At 45.6% G+C, this 24,970-nt stretch overlaps 1 long non-coding RNA gene across 1 annotated transcript; it reads left to right on the forward strand.

Moving 5' to 3' along the window:
* Positions 1 to 2,277: 2,277 nt before the first annotated feature.
* On the forward strand, positions 2,278 to 23,980 carry LOC116149255 (uncharacterized). Its single transcript, XR_004132877.2, has 3 exons — positions 2,278 to 2,433; positions 2,832 to 2,905; positions 23,637 to 23,980. It is a non-coding gene; the product is annotated as an uncharacterized LOC116149255 (long non-coding RNA).
* The last annotated feature ends 990 nt before the right edge of the window (positions 23,981 to 24,970 follow it).

A 24,970-nucleotide genomic window follows, 5' to 3' on the forward strand; every position in this document is an offset into this window, starting at 1 on the left:
AATGTGGGCTACGGAAAAAGAAAGGTAAGACCAGCCTTTGTTACAACTATAATGAAGCCTATAACAGGAAGTCCTTTTCATTCATTTTATGATGCAAGTTTATTCATTTTACAGATGCATGTTATATACATGTACCCATCCCATGTGCTATAATGATGTTAATACACTTGAACGTGAATTTTTGTCAAATTATAATAGTTCTGCTTGCAAGTCTGGAGGGTTGGAGTTAGGAGAAGGAATTTCCAAATTTGAAAATAAAGAAGTTGGGCATATTTTATACTTCTGAAAAATCAGTATTTATGGCCAAGAGTTTATTGTCATGTTGAAATGTGTCTTGGTTTGATAACCAGGATAGAACCAGAGTTATACTTCAGTCAAAATTCTCTATGTAATGCTTTCTCCTTCCCAAGGTGCTGGGTAAAGGAGTGGGTGTAATAAAGACATTTCAGAAGTCTGTTATTCATGGCCTTGCTCCCAAGCCAAGGATCCAAGAGACCTTCGAATTTCACATCAGCCATTTGGAAAATGAACCTTAAATCTCCTTACCTTGGAGAATAAGAGTTTTGCTATTTAGTGCCATTTCCAAGACAGGACTGAGCCACATTGAAACACTCCCTGGGGATGGTGGCATTTATCATGCAGGATGCTTGAGAGGCCAAAACAGAATCAAAAACATGTAAACATCAGGGGTCATTTTCAACAAGATAGTGGGAAGAATGCTAATAAGATTACTTTTTTCTTTCATTATCTAGGCTGCCTTTTGTCAAGTCTTTTTCATTGTATCCCATTGACTCAAGAGACAGGCAAAATGGAGGTTTATTGGACTGGGTGAACAGCCAAGATTTAGTTCACGAAAAGTTGGTGAGAAGATGTGCAGTGTGATGCATTTGGACATAAAAAACTAAGATGCGACGTGTCCATGAAAGGGACCAAGAGAGCGTGTTTCCTGGTTCTGGGTTCTCCCATATTAAGGGCAGGAGCCTTACCTTACTGCCATTTATCTACTAATGAGAAGAAGGAAAACAATTTAATGCCACTAACCTGGAGAAGACAGAGAGAAAGAAAGGAAGGAGGGAAGGAAGAGAGGGAGGAAGAGAGAAGAGAAAAAAGATGAAATTGTGGCTGAGCTGTGGTTCCAAGCTGCGCGAGGAAGTGAGGGAAATGAGAAGAGTTTTAATTTAGATAAATGTAAGGTAAGACACCTGGGGAAAAATGACAATCAGCAAATATATAAAAGAGAAGGCTGCTGTTTAGGAAAAAGCCTTGTAGGAAAAAACCAGGGAGTGATACTAATTACTTACCTAGATACGAGCCCACACTATCGTCCCTACAAAAAAAGACTGATGCTGCCATGGGCTGTGTTTAAAAGGATCCCTTAGAAAACAGAAGTGATAATAAAGTTGCTTCATACGGCCTTTGTCTGGCAGTAATTTTCACTATGAAATGCTACTGCAGACTTGCAGAAAGGGATGCTATAAAAAGGACATAAAAACACTGTTGAATGTTGAAAGCTGAATAGCTGGAATCCAGCATTTGCACGGACGGGGGAGTTTCAATGGCTCATTCAGATCCCATTTTTATTGAAAGATGTCAAATCCACCTGGGCCCCCATTTCTCTAGATATGGATTTAAAGTGGCACCAGGTTCCGTATTGTTTACTCTGCTCTGTCTCCATATTGGAAGAAGCACATCCTGCAAATGAGCTTGGTGACACAGCCCTTCACATGCATGGGTTCCACATCCCCAGATTCAACCAGTCACAGACAGGAAATATATTTTTTTAATTCCAGAAAATTCCAAAAAGCAAAACTTGAAATTGCCACGTTCAGGCAACTATTTACATAGCATTTACATTGCTTTTGAAATACATTTTTCCAAAGCTATAATTATAGAATATTTGATCTGGTTATCAGACACATTACTGTAAGATGCTTTATCATAACAGTATCAGCTCCTGGTTACAAGTGATAGCAAACCCCATTCAAACTGACTTAAGATGAAATGTGCATTTAAACTGAAAAATGCAGGGGTCGATCTGCCCGATCCCTGGCTCAAGCAATACGGTCGGAACTTGGTTTCTCTCTTTCTACCTTTTGATCTATTGATAAATAAAATGCCCCATCATCTCCAGACCTCCCATTCAAATCTGTATAAGCCTTGGGACATAATCTGCTCGGACTAAACAGAGTCATGTGTTCATCCTCGAACCAATCACTGTGGCTGAAGGGATCCCGTGCTCTGAGTGGCCAGGCCTGGGTCACATGTTCTGCACCGGATGTGAGCCTGGGGGAAACGCTGCTCCCCGAAAGGAAATGCAGGCCGGATGGATGTTGGACAGAAAAGACATTAAAACTCCATTCAGTGATTTCTATACAGAAGCTTGAGGAAAAAGGCCAAGGAAGGAGTGAAGCTTTATAGAGAATTCGTGCCACCGTGAGTTTTAAAACAAAACACATACTGCGATTGTCACAAGCCGTCACGTTGCCCAGAAATGCAAAGTTGCATTTCTGCTGCTATCTGGGTGACCCGGGTTCCTTTGCAGATTCTACTTTCATTTTGTTCAACTTTTATGCATGAGACAGTAACGTTTGCACATGGCTGAGACTTGCCTGGTCTGACTCTCCTCAATTATTTGGCCAAAGGAAGTCCACTTTGTTTTAAAGAAAAAGTAGAGGGAGTGGAGGACCGTGCTTTAACAGCCAGGCTTGCTTAAAACACAGTCCCCTCCCCTCCCATTTAGTTTCCCCGAAGTCAAATGGCAATGTCCTTCTTAATTAGCCAGGGGTGTCAAACAACACAAGAAAGCTATGTGTCCTCTTTTCCTTTCCCAGGTGATCGGTCGGGCTTTGCGTCAGTAAATTTTGGCTGTGCCCCTGTCTCAAAGCTGGAGTGACAGAGACCCACGGTAGGGTATCTAAATTGATTTTAATGACTTTGCTAGAGGTCATTTTGGGGGAAAAGTTTCAGACAATCCACCCAGCCGTGAAGGACAACGCTAATGTTCTGTGTGACGCCCTGGGTACAGGAACACGTGCACGCGTGTAACACGCGGGTTCTGGGAAAATGATACCTCAAGGCAAGCTTGTCGCCGCAGTCGCAGCATACAGTGGGGGGACCCGCCCGACAGGACCGTCCCTCCTGTCTGACCCCTCAAATCAGTGGCTCCTCCAGGTCTCCTCCTGGGAGTGTCACCCCAGAAGGTGATTGTAATGGTTTTTGAGATTCTGAAAGTTTATCGGTCGTATTTCTTAAGGTAGTAGGAAGATTGCTCACATATTTGTAGAAAAAGAAAAGTGTATAATGTCTTTAATTTCATTTACTTTTTTTTTAAATTGAAGTATAGTTTACAATGTTGTGTCTCGGATCACAGGCCATCCCAGGCTAAGGTGTTTCTAATGAATCAAATCAACTTGGTTTTGAGTGTGGGCTCGGCAACTTCTCAATGATGAGATCTTGGGAAATTTTATAAAATCTCAAATTCTCATTTACAAAATGAGGGTATTAATACTTACCTCACGGGGCTGGGTGAACATAAAGGGTAATGTGCCCCAAAACACCAGCACGGGGGCTTGGCACATAGTCGAGACTCGGAATTGGCCGGGAGACTGTTCCTTCCTCCCCGCCACGGCCTCTCCCGGAGGCAGCCTGGGGACACGTGGGAAGGAGGGGCCACCAGAAGCCTATGCAGACCGTGTCCTTCTCAGAAATGAACAGCAAAGAGCTGCAGTGTGGCTGGGGACCCTCTGGAGAGAACGGGTTTCCTGTTTCTTCACCCGTCGTCAGAATCTGCACCTGCCAGGGACGGTGCGGCTGCGTGAGGCAGCACCTGATCAGGAGCCGGGTCACAAAGCAGATGAAGGAAGGGTGAGGAAAGATGTCCTTCAATACCGTGTACAATGTGTGTACCACAGTCTTGTAACTTACATCTACCCCTCTCCCCGCGTGTCCCCAAGCCCCTGCGTTAAGTGTGGAGACTGTGGTGACTCACGGCGGAATTGCCCGTGCTCACCCCGCTGCCTGGCCCTTAACTGTAGGTGCTCAGTAGTGACTGATGACTCATGAACTGAATGAAGGACACGCCCAGCCTCCTGAGGACCCAAATTTGCATTTCCCTGCCTCTGAGAAAAAGCGGGTATTTTATAGGGCACCGAGTTCCCAGAGTTTATTTTTCTGAGGTATTGCCACATCCTCTTAGAATTCACTCTGGGCGCTCCTCTGTGACTGCAGAGTCAGAGTGGACAATCCCAGGAGAAGGTCTGATGCAACAAAATGCTTTTCTGTGTGCCCTTCGGGGGGAAAATCAAGAATGGCTTTCGTCAGGAATGCTGTTGCACCAGGCCTTTAATGTGTACAGCTTGATGAGTTTTGCGACAGGCACGCATCTATGAAACCATCACCCCAGTCTGTGTTGTGAACATGTCCGTCACCTCCAAAAGTTCCCTTCCACCCGCTTGGCTTATTGTCTATTGAGTGTCTTATGTGCTGGGACATTTTAAGGGTCGCTTTCATTTATCAAGTGCAGATTGTACGCCTCTCAGATACTAGACACTTTACAACACATCTTGTTGGAGCCTCAAAAGATTTTCATCTAGAAGAAAGAAAACTGAGGTTCAAAGAAGTTAAGAGAGGAAGATGGAGAAGCAGGGATGAGGCAAGGAGACTCGAGACTCGGAGACTCGGAGGTGGGGGGTGAGGGAGCTTCTGCTGTGTTTTTTTCAGGGAGGCTGGCAGAGATAAGCCAGTCGGGCCGAGTCCGAATCAGAGCGGAAGGACACATGTGAACCGTGTGTCCCAGACAAGCCTTGCCTCTACTTAAAATCTTGCTCAAAAGTTCCACTTTCATTACTTAAAAAAATATTGCTGAGTGTTTAAAAGCCTGGAGTCTCCAGGCCAATAGCAATTACTGTAAATTGTTTTTAAAGGATTAATTGCTAGTGTTTTTTTGTTTTTATCTTACGTGGAGAAGAGTCCTTTTCTTTGTTCCTTTATGAACTACTCAACACTGGAAACCAGCATTTTAAGGACTACACATGCCAGGAATTCCCTGCAGGGTCCTTAGTACCTGGAGCTGGTGTTAAAAAGATCATTAAGAACAGAGGGTCCCTTTATTCCCTGGAGCTCCTGGTAATTTGTGTTTAAAGACCTAGACTCTAGCAGAGTTAATATTTACAGTGAGGTAATATATTATTTACATAGACCCCAGACACCAAAACATCTATAAATTCACACACAGTTAACCTCTTTCTGCTCCTTCCTTTCTCTACTTGCTAAGTCAATTCAAGACCCCGTCTATTATTGGATATAAAGTTCTTTCAATAATTTCACCCACAAGCCCTTTAAAAGGAAAATTAAAAATGAAAAGAACTTACCAGATTCTCATTTAACACCAGGAAACTTTACAGACTTCAGAAGGGGTGGCTCTGGGTAAGGTAAACGATAAAAAACGTGAAAGAAAAAGAAATTATTGTCATTTTGTCCTTGGCGTTATATACAAATTGAAGAAGAGGAAATGGATCCCAAGGGATGAAATCTTCCTCTGGAATATAACAAACTACTCCTAAGGATTTCCAGGGAATACAAGAGTGTGCATACGAACAGACCAATCCAAGAGGCAAATAATCCTGCTTAACAGTACGTGCATTCATTAACACTAATTGACAAATCACATATTGCACAAGAATTCTTCAGCAAAGGTTCTCAACCGAGTCCTAAAATTATGCACCTGCTGTGGCTTTTTCTGCACCTCCTGCAGCAGCTTGGTGACTCCAAGTTCAGGCTGCCTGAGTGTCCAGGTGTCGGGGCATCTCAAGATTTCACCCTAGGGCTTAATCCAGCTCAGGCTCCGTGATCCGCTTACCTTTCAGGGACATGAATCAGGGGAATTGCCTCACTTAATTACACAGCAATGAGGCCCTGAACGTGGGTAGTAACTGGGAAGGCCTGTTGGGATCAAAGTAGCCAACCAATTTAGAAGCTAGAGGAGTCCACACAGGAACTTGTACACAAATGTTTATGGAATCATTATTTATAAGAGCCAAAAATGTTAACAGTTCAAATGCCCAGCAACTGATGAATGGATAAAATATGGTATAATATCCACACAATGAAATATTATTCAGCAATAAAAATAAGTGAAGTACTGATAGATACTACAACGTCGATGAACAGAAGTCACCAGTATCAGTAATGAAATGGGTTATCACTGTGGATCCTACAAACATTAAAAGAATAACAGGGAATATTAAGAACAACCTGATGCCAACAGATTCAGCAATTTAGATGAAACTGGACAAACTCCTTGAATAAACTCCTTGACTTGTGACTAGTGTCTGGACTGGGCGGGAGTTGGGCGGGCAGTCTTGTAGGGTTGAGCCCTTAACCTGTGGGATCTGCTGCTATCCCCGGGCAGAGAGTGCCAGAACTGAGTTGAATCCTAGGATACCCAGCTGGTATCTGAGAATTGAGAAGTGACTCGGTGGTGTAGAAACCCCCCAGCCCTGCCCCCTTGCATTGGAATAATCAGTGATTAGAATCTTAGTTGGTGTCAGAACCCTCAGCACACCACGCACACCCCACCACGCCCACCCCCATCACCAACACAGCCGCACCAGCACCTCCAGGTGTCGGAGAGCCATCATTCGTCCAGAGTCGTGCAATTTTCAGCATTTCCCCAAAGTGTTTTCTGGTATTAGTGGTGGTTTCTCTTCCACCATTGGTGGTGGGATGGAAACCATCAGAACTATTTTATTAATAAATACATTCTTCTGAGTCTTGTATTAAAACTATTCACCAAAACCAAAATCAGAACAAAACATTGAAATCAGCTGTGAAATACCTTTCTTGGGGGGTCTGCTAGCTGATTTGTATTCTGAATGGATTCTGTTTTATTTTCTTATAGTGGAGTCATTGGTGACTGAAGAGCAGCTAAAACCCTACATATTCCATCACACCCTTTCCCTCATTTTCTCTGGCTGTATTTTTCTTTCTAATTCTTCTCCTTGGGCTTTTTAGCTCCATCTCCTCCATGGCCTCCCTTCCATCATTTGTCCTCTCACAGTTCTTTTATTGGGTCTACCTTATTTCTGAAATGTTCACTACTCAAGGATCTCACAGTTCTTAAAAGCCCCAAAGCATTCAGAACCTCTGGTCCTCCCTCTCCCCTCCTGCTCCATCTTCACAGGAGCCAGGGGTATCTTCCTTGCAGACCTGCTTGGAGCTGACGGTAGATCTGAGCGCTCCAGACGCCTGATTAGTTTTCCTTCTATTGAACCAATCCATTTACCTAGACAATTTCTTATCTCAAGTCTCACCATCTAAGCGTGGCCAGCACTTTTAAAGTAGAAGAATTCTTGGTCAGAAATAGCCTTCGCTTTCTCTCCTAGAGACATCCGCCAGAGGATATCAATTTTTTAAAGCAAATGTAAAGAACCAGTTCATAAAGAAGAAAATTCCAATTCTCACAGATTTCACCCAGCTCTATTTCCTTCTTATTCATGCCTGGCCCATTTGCAGGGCTCGTTCAACCCCTGTGGTTATGGGAAAATGCCAAGTCTCAAAAAGGGTAAACATTCCCTAAATCTTCAATAATATCTACAAAGTGTGTAATTTGATTCTACCCTGACACATTTGATGGTTTCATGGGTTAACAGATTTTATTGAGTAAAAACCTGAAATAAAAACATCCGCCCATCGGCACTGTGGATTCGGGGTCTGGGCACCCACAGTCCACCCTCTGCTCCTGGCGCACTTTACCTGCCAACGCCTGACCGCCCCCATTCAGCTTTTAGGCTTCAGCCTGGACAACTCGCTCCTGGAAGTCTGTCCAGACCCCTCAATGAGTGTTGGGGGCCAAGGCATCCTGAATTTCTCCTCCCACCGTGGTTATCACACTGGTACCTTGTCTGTTCATTTCTCAGTGTCACCAACATGACCAAGCAAGCAGGCCTCTGTCTCTGTGGCTCACAGCTGCATCACAATGCTTAAAACAATTTTTAGCACACAGGTGGACCCAATAAAAATGCCTGGGCTGGATGGTGAGCCATCCAGTCCTGCTCTGCCTTCCATTCCTCTTTTTTTTGCAGCTTGCATAGCTAGTGAGATCCAGTGTTGCTTCCGACCAGGGCCTCTGACTCCCTGTTTTCTGTCTTTATTATTCTCTGGTACCCTGGGTGAGGATTCCAACCTCTAGCCCTCAGCTGTCAATGAGCAGAGTTTTAAGGAGGACTTCACTCTCCTTTTTGCTGTACTGTAGACCCAGTTTCAGTCCCAAACTGCAATTATCCCGCCGGCCTCCCTTCTCTGATGTGTATTCTGACCTTTGGGGACAGAGAGCAAGGAATATGCATACTTACTTTGGTTTTGATCCACGAGAAAGTGACAGTAAATTGGTTTTAAACAATTTCGGGAGCTGGATCTCTGGCTGGCTGCTGTCAGCTTGCTGGTTGTGTAACTTTATCCTTCTGTGTGTGTCCTTGGAGGAGATAACAGTGGGAATGTTTTTAAAGTCTAAAATTAAAAAGCCCATAAACCAATAATGAGGATGGCCAAGCTACAGTAACTCTCATGCGATGCAGTCTTTTTCTGAATCCCAACAATTTGTTTCCAGCTCTGACGACAAAGTCGGGTTGATCTGTCCCAGCTCCTTAGGCCCAGCGCTGGTCTGAGTGGCAGGTTGCGTGCGGCCCGTCCATCAGCAGGGCCATTACAAACCACTTGCCCAGGGCCGGGTTCATCTTTGCAGTGATCTCCTTCAGGCTCGGGCGTGCTGTGTGGTTCCTGGGCAGACAAAGACCCAAATCTTTCCCGTCAGAGCCAAAAGACAAATAACCCAATCATCCGTGAAAAATTCATTTACGAAAACACAGAGAAAATACAATAACACAGGAACTGTATTGAAATTAATTAAAAACTGGAGACACTGCCCTTCAGATGTGGCTCCGGGTTCCAGTTATCAGGGCTGCTAAGAACAACCTCTATATTTTCTCACTGGGCCCTATCACTAAGGATTTCTTGCATCGAAAGAACAAAGCTCTACTATAATTAAATCAAAGGCTGATATTATGCGCCTATTGAAGTGTGAAAATTCTGGAAGAGCTGTGGTAAAAACAACAGTCATGGGCCCCTCTCTTCACTGTCAGAGGATGGTTCCCTTTGGTGGCAGTGTCCAGCTTCTATGGGCCTATGCTCTGCATAGTTCCTTGATAGGGTCTGAGAGGTCTGGCCATTTCTCAGCTCGTCACTGAACTATGGGTTAGGAAGGGGTTGGAGGAGATCAAAAAAGAAGGGGGAGGCAGAAGAGAAGGAGAGAGAGCAGCAGAATATTATTGTGCAGAGAAAGATAAAATCCCCTGTAGTCACGTGGCTTTGATTCTTCTGCTAATCGTCACTGGGGTCAGGGTCCATCCCTCAAAAAGAAAAGTCTAGCCTGAGCATGCACAGAAGTTCCTTTTCTCAGTGTCTCTTAGTACAAAGGAGACAAGCCAGCATTTTTGAAGGGGCATTGACAAAGGGTCCACCTGCGTGCTCCAGAAAATCTCAGTGGTATGCTAAAGGCAGATTTCCCAAAGGCAGATGTCTGATCCTGCCACGGTGAGGGTCTCACTCCCTAGGCGGCTGCAGCTTCACAGACACTGGGGCTGCCCTTGCAGGATGGGTGCACCTTAATTCAGGTCACCCCGGAGCTGTATCTTCCTCGTTACTGAGGGAAGCCAGGCTCCCTGTATGCTCTGCCACTCAGATCTGGTTTTCCACGTGAGGGAGTCACCATGGAGACCCTGAAGATCCAGACAGTGAACTGCTCACCTTTTGGTGGGACCTGCCAACCCCACCTCCTGGAAGATGACTCTCCAAGTCTGCAGGTCCCCCCATGTAACAATAGCTGAAATGTGTGATAATGTGTGATATTCATATAATGATACACACACATTCCCTCCTCAGACCCGGAGGCCCGGCTCAGAGGAGCGCAGTAACTATTAGCTGAGTGAATGCATGGCACTGTATTTCTCATATTGACTTACGGAACACACACGATGGACGTGCCTGTAGCCCAAGAGATGCTTAAATAAGCACGCTGGGGGAGTCACCAACTTCCCCAGGTCCTTCCAGACTGGATCATTACTTAAAAGTCTCTTATCTTTTTCATTCCCTCCTTCCATCCACCCAAAGCCTTCTGCATGGATGCGTTTTGTATACAAAGAATCAAGAACAAGTATGTGTAAATGAGATGTCCTCCTCCGAGCTCCCAGCCGCAGTGGTAGGAATTACTCAGGGGAAGTAGGGCTGAGAGCAGCTGCTGCGTGGATGGAAAGAAACACGGAGGTTGCAGGTCACAGAGCACAGGGAAGTCAGGGAGGTTGGGGACCAACTTCAGTTTCTGAACAATTTGCTCGAGGTACAAAATTTCAGCAGATCTTTGGGAAATTGAGCAATTAGCTTCTGGAACTGTGCACACAGGAAGGTAGGGTTGCTAAGTGTCTTAACAAATGGACAGGACAACAGAAAAGTAACCAGAAACCTATTTACATAATGAATTGCTAGGAACACGGTCATGAGAAGCAATTTTGACCTTTGGGATTGGCAAAGATGAAAAAGAACGTAGTTCATGGGGTTGCCTGTGGAAGTGACGACACAGGTGCTTGCAAACCTACTAGGGGAGGGTGCGTTAACACACAGTTTCCACGGGAACAATTAGCTAAGATGTAGCTTGGGGGAGTAGATAGAGCACATGCTTAGCATACACGGGGTCCTGAGTTCAATCCCCAGTACCTTCACCTAAAAAAAAAGTGCACTTCCTTTGAATGAAAACACTATGAGAACACTCTTTGCACTTTATTTGAATTCCTTGTTTAATGTGTAAGTTTTCTAGCAGACTAACCACTCGGAAGGAGGGACCTTGTTCATCTAGATCCTTGCTGTGTTCCCAGTGCCAATAGAGATGTGCATCAGTAAACATTCAATACATGTATTAATGAATTAATAACTACCTCCCCAGGTAGTTGTAGCTCCAGGAAACAATCAGACAAGTGTGCAAAAATGTTGGTAAAAGTCTTTTATGTCTTTGTGGCTTCCAAAATATCTAAAAATGAGAGTCTGGTTAAGTAAATGCAGGGATTCTATCCAACAGAATACGATGCAGCCATTCAAAATGATGCTCTTTCTTTCTTTATTTTTTAATGGAGGTGGTGGGGATTGAACCCAGGACCTCATGCATGCTAAGCACAGCACTCTACCACTGAGTTATACCCCCCCATTATTTATTAACATAGAAAGATAATCATAATATAGAGCTAATGAGAAATGAAGCCAATTGCACACTGTGCACCATCTATTATGAAATTTTTGTAAAATAAAAAAAGCTATGTAATAGGAAATCAGGTCTTTTTACTTTCTTCTTCAGGGTTCTGTATTGTCTGATTTTTAAAAAATTCTTTAAAAAATTCCTTCTATAGTGTGAAAAGCCAATAAAATCACTTGCACTTTGAAAACAATGTGCTTGTTCGTTCCCATTTGGCCTTTCTCCATATCTGGGGCAATTATGTGTTGCACTTGTGAAAGCAGGAAAAATGGCTTCAATTAGAGAGCACAAGAAACTCGCACATCATTAACTGAAGGAATTAAAAAGAAGGAATTGTGGTCTACTAGACACATTCTCCCCTTTGTAGCAAACAAAAAACCTGAAAAGGCATTTTAAAAAGCCAAAGAAAGAAAAAGCATCACAGGCCATAGGTTGACTTGGTGCCCAGGGAAGACTCAGACAGCGGATCTGGAAATGATGACTCGCAAGGGGGCCTCTCCCTCTGACCCGTACACGTAATTCTGCACAACTGTAACCCAATGTTGGCCGCCTGGATGCTGCTAACCCTCCAGTCTTCTGCAGATCATCCTTTTTCTTTAATATCCAAACAAACTTGCTTGAGGCCCTATGCCAAGCTCTGGCTATAAAACGTTCGTGGCTTCACCAAGATTTCTGATGACTTCCCCAGATTTGCGAGAAATGGGTACCAACCAGCTGGATCCCCACAGTCACCTGTTGGTACAAATCCCTGCTTTTACGGAATCTGGGTGATCCGTCCATCGTGTCACTTCCTAGGGCTGCTCCCCCTTTTCCACACCGCTCTGCCCACCCCAAACAGACCTCTCTCTCACTTCCCAAAGCACCAACAGCCCTGGACTGTGATGAATGCTTAGGGCCTGAAAAGACTCTTAAAGCGCTGCTCAGAAAAGGCAGACTTGCAGCCACAGCCGGACCTCCATATCCACTGCTTCCACATATGTGGATTCAACCAACTGCAGATGGAAGATATTAAAAAAAAAAAAGATTCCAGAAAGTTTCAAAAAAGCAACTATTGACATAGTATCGACATTGTATTCACAACTATTTACATAGTGTTTACATTGTATTAGGTATTATAAGGAAACTAGAGATAATTTAAAATAAATGGGAGGATGTGTGTGGTTATATGCAAATAAGACATCATTTTATCTAAGGGACTTGGTTATCCATGGATTTTGGTGTCTGTGGGGGTCCTGGATCCAGTCCCCCTTGGGCACTGAGGGCTGACTGTGTATATCAGACATCACAGGGCTTAAGTCCCCTGCTCCCGGGCCACGGGGTCCTTCTCACTGGCTGTCCCTCAGTGTCTGCTGTCATGTTGTCTTCTCTCCCGTATCTGCTCCTCCTTTTATTCTCCAGGCCCACAAGGCCTTTTCCCTCCAGAACTGCCAGAGGACAGTGCCTGCCTTCCCCGGACTTCATTCAGCAGGGCAACCTCAATTTCCCTCCCTCCCCACCCTCCCTGCCTAGGCCCAACCATAGAGACCAGGCAGAGGACTTGAGCTTCCTGACCAAAAGGCCCATGCATGTTTCCCAAGCAGATGCACCACCTTCTCTGAGTAATGCTTTTCCCCCCAGAATGTGAAAATTCTGTACTCATGTAATTTTGTAAATAATAATTTTCCCTTCTCATAAAACGTAGATATCAGATCAGTCAGAGGCACCTAACTTCATGGCCATTTGCGTCATTCCTGTGTTTCTGTATGCACAAGCTTACCCCTGCACATACACAACTCGTTTTTTAAATAAATAAAAACTGGTGTATTCTTTAAGAATTCTTTAAGAATGTTCCCATTTCTGTTGTACAAACTTTTGAGGTGGGGAAACAAAACAGGAACATATGGAGAAGGTATTTTGGGGTTTGGCAGAAGCATTTCATAAAAAAAATCTCAAAGCAGCTATGTCTCAGTGTATTTGTGGGGTGGGGTGTAGAACCATGGAACCCAAAAGTTTCCATTTAAAAAATTTATTTATTTTATTTTGGGGGAGAAGTAATTAAGTTTTTATTTATTTATCTTTAATGGAGGTACTGGGGATTGAACCCAGGACCTCCTGCATGCTAGGCATGCACTCTGCCCCTGAGCTCTACCCTCCCCCGGGAGTTTCCCTTTTGAACGAGGTGCCTCCCAAGGCCCTCAGGGGCTTGTTCTGAGAGGGCTCAGCCTCTTGGTCCTTGCAGATGGTTCCCTGCAAGTTCCCCACCCAGCTAGGCCTTTTCTCTTTGAATTCCAGTGGAGAGGATGCCCCCAGGTCCAGAAGAAACATGGGGTCCTTTAAAGTGGCCCCAGGATGTAGAGTTATGATTTCTTCTCGGTTTATTCCAAGCTGTGAATAATTTAGAGTTGCATTTCAACCCCTAGACTCCATTGACTATTCAGCGAATCTCTGCTCTGCCCTCTCTTTCTGCCTTGGATTGCCCTCAAAACGTTTATTAAAGCATCTGACATTGAGTTTGTGCCTAAGCGTTCAAGAAACATGACTGAAATTACCCAAGCACATGTGTGTGCATTGACTGGAAGTGGCATAAATATTGCCTCAAAGTCATGTCCGGGAAGCGTGATGGACTTCTGCTGGGTAGCCACGTTCTGGATGGACGTTTACAGAGCCCGCGAAGAGGCCAGATAATGGCCCCATTTAGAACAGCCATTTAGCACCATAAATACATTTCCTCAAATAAATCTGCTGATTATCCCTGCACTGACTTGACAGCTCAACCAAGTGGTTTGCCCTCAATGCTGCCAAAGGCCCCGCCATGGGTTCATCCACATCAGGGACCTCTGCTGAAGAAACAGAATTGGCTGGCCCTTTTAGGAAATGATTGCACAAAATGAGAGGAGAAATGGGGGGAAAAATCTCGCAGGAGCATGCATTTATTATCTAGCTAGTTGCCTATAGAAATCATAACTGTTGCTGCAGGAAAAATCGGCCACCATTCAAGACCCAGACGAGTGTAACTACAAATGCTTTTGAGACGACAAAAGGGAAAAAATAAAGTTTTCTTTCAGCTACACTGTGAAGATTAGGGTGGATGGTAGAAGGCTAGTTTGATAACCCTTCGGGGGTCAGTTTGTTTAAATTCCTTCAGGGCCTCCCCTTGGCTTTTAGGATAAAGCTCAAATCCCTTAGGATGGCAGAAAAGACCCTTTGTGGTTTGACTGGGTCCTTTCTGCCACCGGGAGCCTTCAGTGATCTGCTCTAACCTTGCAGAACCACCAGCAAGTGTCTCTTGTTCTCTGGAGTTTTCTCCCCTCTCCTGTCACCATCTTCCTCCACCGAGTGAAATCTCATTTGTCACTAGGAGCCCGGTGTACAGGTCATTCCCTCTGGAAAGTCTCTCTCGAGTTTCGTCCTCTGCCCCAGACTGACTGGGATGGCCATCTGCTCTGCCCCCTTGGCACCACCGGCTGCACCGGTCATCTTCTGGCCCACTTTCCAGTGGGCTGAGGGAAGGGGCCATTTCCCTGGTGCTGAAACACAGCAGGTGTCTGATAAACATTTCTTGGCTAATAAACAACAACATGTATTTCTTCCTAGTGTACCAGGCACTAGTCTTAAGCCTTTTCCGTGTCTTATCTTCTTCAGTCCTTCCAACAGCCTTACGGGGTGGGGACTAGGAACAGACTCATTTGACAGGAGAAGAAGCCAAGGCACAGATGTTTGGGCAACATTCCCAAGTCATACAGCCAGTCAGCCGTGGGGTCAGGATTCGCACTGGGCCAGTCGGACTCCTGAGCCCATATTTTTAAATACCACGCTGGGCTGAGTGATGGATAAACAATATATCGTTCTTGACGCTATGTCTTGAGAGTGGAGGAGAGGCGGGGCAGCTGGAGTGCTACTGTCAGACCCTGAGAGTAGCCCCTGGCGCCTCCTTGGGCGCCTGTGGGGCGGGAGGGGGAGGGGTGGGAGGGGGCGGGGCGGGAGGCGCTGCATTTCGTCTTCTTGCTCCTTGGACATCCTGCCAGTTTGTCCCTTTCTGGGGTGAATAATTATAGATGATAGGAGTAAGTGTAGGTTATTCCACCTACATCTTAAGTGTCTTAAGCTATAAATAATAAGCCCCACTGGCCCTAATTACTGCTTATTAATATCTTAGAAGAACATTAATATCTTATTAAAAAATGCCCCCTCCCTCCAGCCCAGACATCTCTTCAGACAGAAACTGCTGCAGATCCTTTCCACATGCACTGGTGTCCCGGCCACAAATCATCAGTGGCTCTGTGTCTACCCCTTCCGGGCTGGGATGGCCCACCAGTCAGATTCAGGTGGGCGTGGAGGGAGGGGTGATGCTGCCGAGTGGCCGGAACCAACCCAGGAGGCAGCTGGGGTGGCCACAGGGCTCCAGCAGGACTCTCCTCTGGATTGCCCTGAGAGGATGGCTGTTGGACATGACCTCTGGGAAAGGGCAGAGGGGCAGACCTGCAGACAGCGTCCTTTGGACCTTTGTAGTGCCTCAGCCCCCGGAACAGTGCTCGGGGCTTCGTAGGTCCTTGGTGAACGTCTGCCTGCCTGCGGAAGGTAAACAGAAAGAGAGGAGGGAGGAGATAGGTAAAGGAAGGAGGCACAAAGAGAGTGAGGGAGGGAGGACCAGGAGGGTACAAAGACTTGGGTACTGGAGAGGTGAGGGTTAGACACACGTAGAGAAAGCCATGGTCACGGTGAACTCAGGGTAGCGTCATCTGAGGATGGAGGTGGTCTCTGCAATGGCGGGTTTTCTTTTTCCTTCTGTTCTTTTTTAATTGGCTCTATTCCCATGTTATATCATATGTCCTTGTCTCTTATTTTATAGTTTGTACCTCTCACACCCCAACACCTATATTGCCCCTCCCCGCTTCCCTGTCTCCACTGGTCACCACTAGTTTGTCCTCCATATTTGCGAGTCTGCTTCTTTTTTTGTAATATGCACCAGTTTGTTGTATTTTTTAGATCCCACATATAAGTGATATCATACAGTGTTTGTCTTTCTCTGTCTGACTGACTTCACTTAGCCTCCAAGTCCATCCAAATGGTGGGGTTTACTTTCAGCTTTCATTTAAGCATCTTCTCTTTCCCACAGCTCGGTTTCTTCTAGGTCTTGGATACACGTTCATTTTCCTGTCTGCAGGACTTGGATTTGTGGATGAACAATTTGCTTCCTTGGGGTTTTGAAAAGCCCTCTGAGGTCCCGTAGTGGCTCTGACGCAGACCTCTTTTGTCACAGCTCTTTTCTGTTCTCACCCAGCGCCGCATGGTTCAGACCTGCTCATGATTTCACTTGAAACACGAAGTGACTTTACAACGGATGTATTTCAGTCTTAGGCAGAATTGTGTTTTGAATGGCAGAGAATGGTTCTGAGATTTCAGGACAGGTTATGGAATTCAGTCACCACCATTCAGTCCCCACAGTCTCACCACAAGGGCCTCCAAATGAGATTTTATCTAAGCATTACCCAGTGGCTCGTTAATTATTTTTCCTGGGTATGCCCAGATAGATGACGATGACGAACCCTGAACTCCGGTTATTTTATCTCAATGAGGTCAGCTTGATGAGAGATCTCATGGCTGAGACCCAGGAAATATCATAACTCACTCAAGATAAGCTCAATGCCATGGTGTAAATCACAAACTCTAGAGTTAGAACAACCCTCCCATATATGCTGATGTCTGTTTTCAGACGTGTTCTTAATCAGGTCTTCCAAACAATGCATTCTTTATTTGAAGGGTTTGCTGCTTTAATCTCAAACAATAATGGCCATTCACTTACTCAAGCCGGCAGCTGCCTTCTCCTCTCTATGAAAATTCCTTAATTGGAATCACCCTCTCATTGACCTAAACCATTCATTACAAACTATTTCAGACAAGCTCCTGATAACCCTGAAGTGGAGGTGCCACCTGCTTTTTTCTCATCTAAGATGCTTTTCCACTCTGGGAAGCTCTAATCACTGCTCAGAAAGCTAATTTCGTTTGTCCTCACTTTCACAGTGAACAGCTTTGCATTTGTGTAGTAGCAAAACCTGGGACCACTAGATCTTTGGGTTTCCTTATTTATCCAATGAGGTTGATGAGAGCTGGTGCCAGGAAATAGGTATTCTCCAACGCTCCTTTTTTTGTTTTAATAGAGGTACTGAGGATTGAACCCAGGACCTCATGCATGCTAAGCACACACTCTACCACTGAGCTCTACCCCCACCCGCTTTCCTACGCTCCTGATGTGAGTGTAGGTTTATACAGCAGCTCTGGACTGATGGTGGCTGATCCGCTTGCTTGTTCTCATCCGTTTACTTCCCTAGACCTCAGGTGTTAAGCCGGGCGGTTTGAAATTTTAATCCTATCCAATAAAAAGTCAAGTGAAAAAAACCATTAAGAAGTATCTTGATGGGAAACCAAAGCTCTCTTTCTCCCCCTCTCTCTCCGTGTACGTACAAGCCCTGTTGCTGGGTGGACAAAGCAGTTCCCCTTGTTATAAATTCTAAGCTCAGGCTTTTCCATTAATGTCCACTAGGATGTAACTAAATCCCTGACTCACGCTGGCTTAAACAAAAGAAGCAAATTTGTTTTCTTCTAACAGGAAGTCGGGAGGAAGTTGGGAGGCAGAGCGGCCCTGGGGCCCCTGGCTCAGTGGGTTTCACCAAGTACCCGGGGCCTTCCCATCGCTCCACTCTGCGGTCCTCAGTGTTGCCCCCCACTGCAGGCTGGAGGCAGAACTATGGGGCAGGTTCAGGCGTCACACCTGCACGAAGACGGGAGACCGTCTCTTCCTGTGGGGCTCTTTTAAAGCAGAGGAAATGTTTCCCAGAGGCCCGTTCCTGTTGGGCAGAATCGGGTCCCCCGTTCATTCTGGACCCGATCACCTGGAGGAGTAGGACTGTGCTCAGTCCAGACAGGCCCACCCTGCCTGGGGCAGAGCTCGGTGGGCTTGCCCACCGCCCACTCCAGGGAACACCGCTGCCTTCGGGGAGGGTGGCTCACTGAACAAAGCCGGGTGGGGGAGAGATGTTAGGGAGGAGTGGGGGTGATGCACCCTGGGGGGCAGTGGTCACCCCCGTGCAGTAGGCTCTGTTTGGTTCTGTGGTGACAGGCATGGCTATCTCCTCATATTCTGCATATTCGGCTCTGTGTTTCAAATGCAGATGTGACCCAGGATGCTGGGGGGCCTAGGAGGTAAAGGCTAAAGGGTATGAGGTTCCTTTTCAGGGTGATGAAGGTGTTTTAAAATTGATCGTGGTGGTGACTGCACAACTGTGACTCTATTAATCTTACACTTTAAATGGGTGAATTGCATGGCATGTGAGTTATATCTTAATAAAGCTGTTACCAAAACCATAGTCTTTGGATTGGAATCTAATCGTAATATGTTGAAGAAAAGACAACTGGTTGTGGCTGTTTTCTGAACTCCCCAGTTTGCACTAGGATTGGTGCCCATAAGCTTCTTACTTGTTAGGCCCTAAAAATCCTAAATACTAGGTTGTTGCTCATCCGCTTGCCTGTGTGTAACTTCTTTGCGTTTCGGCACAGCGGATGCCAGCCCCGACAGACCAGCCGTCCCGGAGGAGGGGAGGACATCTTGGCGTTCTCAATCAAACTGAGAAATTTCAGTCCCCACCCTTGTTAGTTCCTGCTGGGCACCCCGAAAAGCAGAAATGAGACAAGAGGCTTCCTTTGCATTGGGATGCCCTCCGAGGTGCTTGGAGAAAAGAGATGCGTGTATTTTGTCTGAGGCAGGTGTGCAAGAACGAGGCCCAGGTCAGAGACAAAGCAACATCAAAAGTAGCCACCCAGTGTCCTGACACGGCGATCCCAGGCCGGGGCTGTGGGGGTCCCTTGATCCCATGTTGGGGTTGTTTATCTTCTAAAGAGAGACATGTACATCTACTTTTAAAAAATGTACTTTGCCAGTGATGGACTTGAGCCGTTCTTCAAAGAAACCACCCAATGAACATTTAATGAAACATCTTTCCTTTTAGATTATCTTGTAATAGTCATAGAATACTTACTTCAAAAAATACAGTTACCCTCAGCAGGGGCAGGCCGCTTTACATTCTACCATGGCTTAAATATCCAGGTCTGACCGCGCTGGCCGGGTCCAGGCACCTCTCCTTGTTCATGGCCGTAGTGTATTTCATGTCACCGCATCATTGGCTTAGCCGTTTCCCCTGTTGTATGTATCTGGCCGGTTTCCAGTTTCATACTGTGTTGAACTGTAGCTTCCATGTATGTATTTGTACATATTAGGTTTTTCCCTCTGGAGTTACTTTCTTGTAGCATATCCCCCAAAGCGGAATTACTGGGTCAAAGAGTTCTTCGCTCTTGTTACATATTGTCCGATTTTTCTCAAGAAAGAGGAGCCACTATAAAGAGCCACCAGCAATGTACGAATGTGCTTATTTCCTTAAAGTCCTGCCAGCATTGTGCTTTATTCTTTAAAGAAAAAAAATTGCACTGGCTTAATAGATGGGAGATTGTTTTAAGTGACATTTCTGTCATTGCTGGGGGTTTGAAATCCATCAGCGTGGCTTCTGGCCAGATGGCCGTGGGTCCGTGTAGGGTTCCCAGCAGAAAAGGCTATTGCAAGCTGCGCCCAGGGAATAATGAAGAGGTCACCTGGGAGGCAGCCCCACCAGTGCCCAGTTGTCACTTCTCTTTAACATTAAGGACTTTTTTTTTAAGACATCGTTTTTGTTGTTTTTTTTTGGGGGGGGGGTGGTAATTAGATTTGTTTATTTACTATTTTATTTTATTATTATTGTTTTGATGGAGGTACTGGAGATTGAGCCCAGGACCTCGTGCATGCTAAGCAGATGCTCTACCACTGAGCTACACCCTCTCCACTAACATAAGTGACTTCTCCGGAGGCTTCCACCACATATGCAAGGTAGATTTTGTCCCTGAAGGTAGATTCCAAGAATTCTTTACATTAATCTGGACCTGAAAACTCTATCTCTCACCTTTCCAGAAGGTGGTTGGGGTGAGAGTGACAAGTCTGGTTTTTATGAAAGCATGGATTAAAATGGAGTTCTGTTGGCCCTGGGGGGTACTCTGGGAAACCACACAGGGCCTGGGAGCTCGGCTCTGTCTCTGCTTCTCCCCACTTGCAGAAAGAGAAAATCCCACCTCATATGTGGGCGGAGGTTCAGGCCCTAGTGCGTCCGATGCATCACCTCTTCTCCAGCAAAGAAGAGCCTTCCACCCAAACAGGAGCCAGTCCACTGGCTGAGCCCGGAGGCCCCCACAGAGGAAGATGTAACTGAACCCAGAGATGCTCAGTTGAGTGGCCCCAGATGGGAGGCTGCTTCCTTGCTGGGGCACGGTTTTGACTGTGGAGATTCTTGGGCTGATGATGATCCAAGATGATCCCGGCTGGAGAGCCATCAGCACACCCTGGGGCTTCTGGCCTCTCTGCCTCCAGACCGCTGTTTCCTCTGCCTGGATACCCTCCTCCATCTTTGTTCTTGCCGAGACCCTTCACTTCAGTTTCATCTTTCCCCGGAAGCTCGTTCCTGACCTCCGGGTCTGGGTTAGGAGCTGCTCTTCTGAGCTCCCAGAGCATCTGCCATTCCTCCTCCTTACACTCGGTGCACTGAACCCCAGTGGCTAGAGCTATGTTTGACCTGGCTCAGTTCCCACCCCAGTACAGTGCCCTGTGCGGGGCTCAATTTGTTGAACGAACAGACGAATGAACATTTGTGATGACGAAAGGATGAATTAATTAATTCCGGTGCTTACAGTGGCTACCAAGGCCTACTGTTTGCAGAAATTCAGGGCTGAGCCAGAAACTTGTGGGACACCCAAGGCAAGTGAGCCCTTGGGTTCTCTTGACTTCAGAACCTGGAGATGAGTGAAGCTGGCGCCCCCAAGTCCGGCAGCAAGGGGAGGGCCCTGGAGTCTGGGAGGCAGCTGTTCTCCAGAGATCTCTCAGCTTCAGTAAAATTAGAATCATTTTTCCCAAACACATTTTGGGCTGTAGTCTTTGTTCTAGTAACCCCAGAGTCCCTTTATGAGGGAATGAGGCCATAAAATAAAAAATAAACAAAAATGATCAATCTAAACTTTGTTGCGAGGAAGCAGACTGCCTCTTCTTTTATGTGGCTCTACAAAGCCTTTCCAAATAATCACACATGTCTCCCAGTCCATTTCAGGTCCTGAGTCCTTATCCCCCTTCATTCACTGACCTTGACAAACGTTAATGAGACATTATGAAGTTCTAGACACACTGGGAGGCCAGGGCTGGGGTTCTTTGGGTTGAGGGTAGGTGCAGAAATTCTAACCTGAGACAGCTGCAAGGAATACAAAAAAATACAACCAAAAAACCCCACAAAACCCAACCCCCCCCCCCCCCCCCACAGATTAGAGCTGAGAATTTTGCTGAAAGCTGGACCTTAGACCAAGGACAGGGACAATACTTGAGGGTGTGTTGTCAGAGAGGAGTGTTTTGAGTGGCCGTGGCAAGATGGTCTCTGAAGGGCCAAACACACTAGGAGAGGAAGAAGCTTTCAAAAAGGAAGAGCATATGGCCATTGCCTTTAAGGGAAATCAGAGAAACAGGCTGTAGCACACAGAATGGACTGGTAAAAGGGAATATTATTTCCCAACCACGGCCATGTTCATGTTGCAAAGATGCTAAATACATCAACGTAACTTTTCATTTTAATAATTTAGACGATGCACGTTAGTCACTTAAGCAAAGCATTGGCTTGATCTGTGTTTGATATTACAGATGGTTGCAGAAACCAACCTTTTAGGGTAATCTTCAAAATTTTAAACTTGTGCATACGCTGGTGGAAAAGAAATAAATCAGTAAGTCCAAAAATTCTTGCAACAGTGTTGTTTTGCAGCATTTATAATGGTTTTTGCCAACTTCCGAATCTTTACAGAAGCACATTAGGTGGGATATAAATGATAAATCAATAAGTAAAAATAGAGTCCCTGGATTCTACTATTTTCTCTTTACCACAGGTGATAGCCAATTAAAATTTAATTTTTTTTCAGTATATCACATAATTAAAGAAAACAGCGACTCTTTCTCAGGCAACTAGATATCCTATTTACTCTCATTATAATTTTCTAAAACATAAAATTCCTTAAACTGGGAATCACAGATGCCTAAGCACCTGCCAGATTTAAATTTTGTATTTTCGCCTTAGTGATAATTTTTTTAAATTAGCAATTATAAAGAGAAAACTTAACAATGGCAATTTACACTTGGTGTTTTCTTAAAAAGACTGAGTTTCTTGTCATTGTTTTCTCAAACTGGGATTCACAAGCAAATTCTGAGAGGACTAAAAAATTATTTCCCTTTAAATTCCTTAAATTTAAGAAACATTGCTGTAATACACATCCTTAGAATTCAAAGCCCATTCTTCTCTGGTTCTTTTGAGCTTCAAATTAATGGCATATTAACAGTACATCTCATATTTTGCAATAGCTCTTGAATATTAAATGAAGGCCTTGGTTGTTAAAGATTTACTTCTACTTTTATTTCCTAAAGCACTTCTATTTTTCCATAACAAGTTTTTAAATTTGTCAAGAAGCATGTTTGTTTTTTCCTTCCAAGACCATGATTTCCTCCATTGTTATTAAAGATTCAAGTAGGAGTCTCATGAAAGCCATTAATTCCTTATTGTGAGGATCATGCAACTGTTAGAAAGCTTCACTTTGCCACTTTACAAGAATACATTTTGAATTACGCCTGGGTCACGATTGCTTTAACAGTCCAGTCAAATGCTTGGGACACTGGGATAAAAGGACGTTCCATTCAGATGAGGAAGGTTTATTCACGATGTCTGATACTATGAGCTGGACCTTTAATAAGGAAACATCAAGGAGTCAGATAAAAGAATTCCAATCTGGGATCTTTCTCTAACGGCAAGGAATAAACCATCTAAAATGAATTTTATTCAAATCCTGCCCAACTTCCTGGGCGAAACTCAAATGCCACTTACTCCAGGACATCTTCCCACATCAGCTTATTTCTTCCTTTTCCTCAGCTGGCCCTCTCCCCTCGCTGCATCTCCCTCAATCTGTCCCTAGCCTATGGCCCTCCCTGGACCAAGCGTTTGTACACTTGGAGTCAATGAACTCCAAGAAAGAGGTTCTTCTAAATGGGAAAAAAAAATCACATTTTTACTAGCTTGTGCGTATTATGGGAACGCAACACAGATACCTGGTGCAGGAAGGAACCAGTGGATAGATGGATGGATGGATGAGTGGGTGGGTAGATGGATGGAGGATGAATGGGTGGGCGAGTGGATGGACAGATGAAAAGATGCAGGGCAGATGCAATGCACTCCACATTTACAATGTCTTTAATCTATTCTTCATCTCTTAGAAATACAATTTTCCTTCCAGCTAAGGCTGATGGAAATCTTCATGCTGATAATATCGACAGCCCTACTCCCAAAGCAGGAACCCGGGGAAACTTGGCAAGAAACACTGACTCTGGCTCCAGCTCCCAGCCTTGGCCACAGGAACCGCAGTGGATGACCCGGGCACCTGATCCTCCTAATCTGAAGGCAGGGGACACACAGTCACACAAAACTGCTGTGGCTTGTGCAGCCGAGCCAAGCCTGCCTGCCAAGCCTTTTCCGATGGCACAAACCCCAGTTTTAGAAGACTCCAGGTGGAGAAGGACTTTGGAAAAGGGCACCCGTTTTGGCCAGTGTACGATAACAACCCAGCCGCAGGAAAAAAATGCAGTTTCTCATCATCCTGGGAACATGGGTTTGAAAGACAAAATACAAAATAAAAATAGTTAACTCTCATTTATTGAGAGCCTCCTAGTGATTTGCAACTTGCATAGTTGTCCCCAACCCTGGCAGTCACCTTGTGAATGTTGGTGAATTGTCACTATTGTCACCATTTTACGGATCAGGAGACTGAGGCTCAGAGAAATGAAATAAGTTGTCTCAATTCACACACATGTAAGTAGCAAAGTGAAGGGTTTGAATCCAGGTCTTTCTGGTTCCAGAGCTCCAGGTGTTCCATTTTCTTTAAATAAATTATTTGTGGAGAAGCATCATTCTCTTTGGGAGGTTGGGGGAGGTCTCATGTAATGATCCTGAAATCAGACCACTGTTGTGAGTACTAGGTGGGGGTTTCAGATGTGAAACAACCCCAGGGTGCTCTTGTTCTTCTCTCCCGTGCCTTCTCCTCGGGTCTGTCCCGTTTCAGTACCTGCTGTCACTGGCCACCCAGAGGATCGAGCAGCAATCCCTGATATCACCGTAGACTCCCCACCTCCCCACCGCCCACAGCCAGTCCTCAGCAGGTCCCGCCCACGCCCCGGGCAGAGGACACACCTGGATTCCTCCGTCTCCAGCATCACCGCTGGTCCCTCCCCAGGCTGAGCCGCATCACCTCCACCGCAGGAACCCCCGCCCTGTCTGATCTCCGCCTGCAGCCCTGGTCTCACCTGGTCCCCCGGTCACCTTGCTCACAGGTTCTTGCCACCGCGCCCTTTGCTTGTTTCCTCAACCACATCAAGAATGTTCTTGTTTGGCTTCACTCTCAAGTTCCCTCAGCCTGGGATGGTTTCCCCCTGGTCTTCGGTTAGCGCTTTCTCTTTGGTTAGTTCTTGGCTCACACGTTACTTTCTCAGAGGCGGAGCCCACCCGTGGTGACTTACCAGCTTCTACCATCGCTGGTGTTTTCCCCTTTCACCTG

Source organism: Camelus dromedarius, chromosome 22 (genome assembly GCF_036321535.1).
Source record: "Camelus dromedarius isolate mCamDro1 chromosome 22, mCamDro1.pat, whole genome shotgun sequence".
Lineage (NCBI taxonomy): Eukaryota > Metazoa > Chordata > Mammalia > Artiodactyla > Camelidae > Camelus > Camelus dromedarius.